This window comes from Galleria mellonella, unplaced genomic scaffold (assembly GCF_026898425.1).
Source record: "Galleria mellonella isolate WM207_F2 unplaced genomic scaffold, CSIRO_AGI_GalMel_v1 utg103, whole genome shotgun sequence".
Taxonomy (NCBI): Eukaryota; Metazoa; Arthropoda; class Insecta; order Lepidoptera; family Pyralidae; genus Galleria; species Galleria mellonella.
This window is the reverse complement of record NW_026441966.1, coordinates 4752404-4757024: the sequence shown is the minus strand read 5'-3', so window position 1 is coordinate 4757024 and position 4621 is coordinate 4752404. Positions and strand designations below refer to the sequence as shown.

The window sequence follows — 4621 nt, the reverse complement described above, 5'->3', positions numbered from 1 at the left end:
AAACACTGTATCTTAAGTAGAGTAAACCGTAATGGATTCATATAAACTGTATTTAAATCGGTTAAGCCATTTTTGAGATTAGCGTGCACAAACGTACAGGCAAATTTCCCTATTGATTTATAAATTTTCCCTTAAAATAAATAAATAAAATAACCTTAACATTGTAGAACTAACTAACTAACTAACTAACTAACTGTAGAACCAACTAGAATCTACATTTAACAATCAAGCAAATTACTAAGTATATTATCAGACCCTATACTTGCAACTTTCATCGACAAATCTGTTTACTCCATGAGATATTACAGTCGTGAATACCGTTACATGTTGTAATAATTGTTGTATCCATATAATATGTTTTGTAGTCCATCATGTCGTTTGTCCAATGATAGGTTCCTATAGATATAGTTACGAGATAAGTAAATACATATCTCAAGTAAGGAGAAAAATACCGTCTCACAGATATCCCTTCTCGTATATTATACAAACAAAACATTCACGCACGTGTACACAATGCATGCGCATATATTTAGAAGCCCCCTGTAAACGCTCCGAGGTGTGTAGATATTATATAATATTTATTCACACCCTAGCCTTTGAAAATAGCAAGTGGAACTACTTTATACATCCACCGAGTTCTTAGCTACTGCATTTGTATTTTGGGCCTTCATATTACCCCTCTTTATGGCTATGAATGGTAAATTATGAACGATTTGAATACAATTTTGGATATTGAAAAACAATAAGGTTTCTTTGTTATTAGATACTTAATATACTACGGTGCAGCAACGCGGACGTAGCGGAGCGATTTACTTGTACATAAACTATCGAATCTTTGTATAAGACAGCGTGGAAGCACACCACACATCCACCACAATTCGCGATACAGGGGTTCAGTTTTCTATTTGTGTGCGTGAGTATGTGTATATATATTTTGGCAGAATAGCAAACAAGCTGACGGCCTACCTGATGGAAAGTGGTAACTGTCGCCTATGTATAGACATACATATTTATTAAATATATTATTATTATATTATATATTTATTATTAGTATGTATATAAGTTCGCCGTATAGTCCCAGCATAGAATAGGCCACCCCTTCGTTCCCCGAAGGTTTTGTAAGTGGCGACTAAGGGAGGATGAGGGATTGGCAGCGTCTCTCTTAAAACATCTCTAAAGCCTGCAGTTGCCAACCTGTCTGTCAAATGTGGCAACTAATGGCAACCCACCCCCTACAGAGAGAGGCCTCCATTCAGCAGTGCACAATTAACTACCGGTATGGTATAGCAAACAAAAAATTTATACAACCCTATGAAACTACAGCTGCTTAAGTTACTTGAAGTTACATCCATTTTTTCCCATTAATCTTAGTCCTTGCCTTATTTCCAACGTAGGTCTGAGCAAGCTCTCAGTAAATATATTTAATTAGCGTCAAACACCGGTAGCACCTGTTCGCAGGCAGTTTTAAAAGTAGCTAATTATCGAAGCATCTTTAATCAGAGACTTACTCGTAGCTGTCTCCCACCAGGTAATTTTTATAATTATGATTTATAGCTAGCAAAAAGTTTTGCTTTCAAATGCAAAAAGTAATATCTAGAGGTTATCTTATATATTAAACGGAAACTTCAACAAAGGAGTTTCTTAATTTGCCTGTTTTATTTTGTATTCATATCTTATATTTTATATTGATATAAGATATTGTAACTGCAATATATAGATATTGCTGTATATTACCCACCCCTAATGACTACTAATACCTACTTATATTTTAACGAGGTACACTTTGTGCATCACTAATGTTTTCTGCGATCTTCATGATGTAACCATAGAACAGTAATATTTAAATAATTTAATGGGATAATATTTAGTAATTAATGGGATATTAGGATCAGTGACCTGCTTTGGTTTAGAATGATTTTTCGAAAAAAAATACAGCCTACATTACCCGCTAATAATTTAGCTTTCAATAGGTGGAATATTTTTTTAAAATCTGTTAATTATTTGTTTAGTTTATCCATTACAAACAAAAATATAAAAACCTTTTTCCTTTATTCCTCTAAATCGGTCTTATTCTTCTAAGAACACCAAACTCGAAACTGTACAAGTATATTATTAATGTACTAAACATATATTTCAGCAAATGAAACGTTATCCTCGATAGTATAGTGGTCAGTATCCCCGCCTGTCACGCGGGAGACCGGGGTTCAATTCCCCGTCGGGGAGATGTCTTTTTTTGTTTTCGCATTTTAGTGATTATTGCATTTTATTATATTTATCAGCTTAACAAAGTAGTTTATATATAGAAATTTTAAATAGTACCTAAATATTTATTTTTGTAAATACATTATCTTTCTCTTCTTTTTGCCTTGAGAGATGGGCAGCAGCGTCCCTCTCAAAACACCACCAAAGTCTAACTACGGTTAACAGGCCGGCTGCCAAGCATGGCAACTAGTGGCACATCCCCTAATAGGCCGAGGCCTATGTTCAGTAGTATACAAGTAAACGGTTGATATGGTTTTTTATATACAACTTAGAATGGCAAACAAGCTGACGGCCCACCTGATGGAAAGTGGTAACCCTCACCTATAGACATGAGCAATACCATGGACATAACAGAGTATACTGTTACGCCCATGATACCCCCCATGCGTTGCCGTTCTCACTCGTTCTTCTCGAACTCAGGTGTTATTCGTCTGTACCCTGTAAATTCACGCCATATCCCACCCTTCAAACCGAAACACAGCTATGCAAACACAATTGCTTTACGGTTAAAACACGAATGGAACAGAGGTACCCAAGCAAACGACTTTTGTATAAAGACTCCCTTTAGTATGGTGATAATATAATAAAATAATGATGGTAATTACTGGACAATGTCTGTTCATGGAAAGTATTTAAGAAAAATTGATGTAAGAGGTTTTAGTACGAGCAGTAAGTGTTAATTTTTAGAAATTTTGTCTGTGTGTTTGTTCCGGCGTCACATAAAAACTACTACACCAAATTGAATACCGTTTTCATTATTGTTTAACCTAAAAATTGGTAAATATTTTACCTTGATATGCCATCTAGTAAGGGTATATTTTATTGATTTCCTGCTACTGAAAACTACACGTACGAAGTATCAGGCTAGTATATTATATGTAAAAAACATCTAGTTTGATACAAACAGACTTTCGAATACAAATCTTTATTATAAGGGAATTGAACCGCCGTGAGCTAGAATGTTATACTGCAACACCAACGTAGTCGATTAGGTAAATCTCAATCATATTTATCCATGGGTTTTAATTGATCTTTACATCAATTCCTATAGGGAAAAAAGAGTGCCAAAGGTCTGAATTAAATTCAATGAAACTTCAATAACTCGTATCATACGTACATTTTGTTTATATCAAATATAAATTTATTTAAATATGATAAGCTATATAAGGTAATATTGTACCGTATCTCTGCGAAATCTGCCCAATAATACACGTGTTGCATTCAAAGATAAAATGATAAATAAGAAAGAAAAAGTATTTTTATTTCATGCTTTATACAGTTTTATATAATACTAATAATAGTATTATATATAACTATATATATATATATAAATCCCGTCTATTAGTTATTCTTATATTATTAAATTTTAATTAGTCAACTATTTACATAAACTTCTACTGTTGTATGTTTCAGTACTCGTTGTCTACTTTTATATAACAAAAAAATTAACTATATCTTTTTAATGACTGTTTGTACCAAAATAAAAAATAAATAAATAAAAAAAGGTGAGTTGGCAATTAATCTTTGTAGCTGTATTTTTTGCACTCTAGTTAGCAAGAAACATGCAAAGATAGACGAATGAAATTCACAATTCTGTTTTTAGTTAGACATTAGAATGAGAGCACAGGAGTGCAATCACTAGACCAAACAATTTTATTTAGATGAAAAGAGGTTATAATAAAATACCTACTCTTTCAAGCAGGTGAATGTGCGATTTGTATTCCCGCAAAGTCCGTTTGCATTCTCGTTGAAAATAAGCAAACTTATGCTATTTGACTACTAACAAGACGTTGCAATTTTAAACTTATAATAATATGAAACGTTGAAATTTTTATAGAGAGATGCGACAAGTAAAGTTTCACGGTCAGTTTTCACTAATTTATAAAAGGAGATAGTTATAAATTTAAATGTATTTTTTGTACTTTTTAGACAATTGGACATGAAACATTAAATGGCACTGGAATCGAGATTTGTGGTTTTTGTTGATTATTTTGTAATAAAAGATAATGTGAAGCCAAATTTCTAAAATAAATAAAGCTACTCGCCAAGGTTTTATTCTCTTGTATTATACAACTTTGTAATAAACACATACTAACAAAAAACATTGCGATTAGGCGAGTTATAATTTATTCAGAAACAGATCGCGATCACAGATAATATCTGTCACGTTACATTCATACATAAATATAATAAAAACTACTCGCCAATTTAGAAATTTTACTTTAAATGACCTTTAATTACAAAATAATCAACAAAAACTACAAGTCTCGATTCCAGTGCCATTAAGTATTTCTTATCTGTTTAATTATCAACCACCTTCATATATGAAAGGGATTGTTAGTAATGGAGTCTAACAGCT

General features: G+C 32.5%; 1 non-coding gene across 1 annotated transcript; it reads left to right on the top strand.

Annotated features, from left to right (window-relative positions):
• The first annotated feature begins 2151 nt into the window (after positions 1-2151).
• Trnad-guc (transfer RNA aspartic acid (anticodon GUC)) lies at positions 2152-2223 on the top strand. Its single transcript has one exon. It is a non-coding gene; the product is annotated as a tRNA-Asp (tRNA).
• Positions 2224-4621: the final 2398 nt, after the last annotated feature.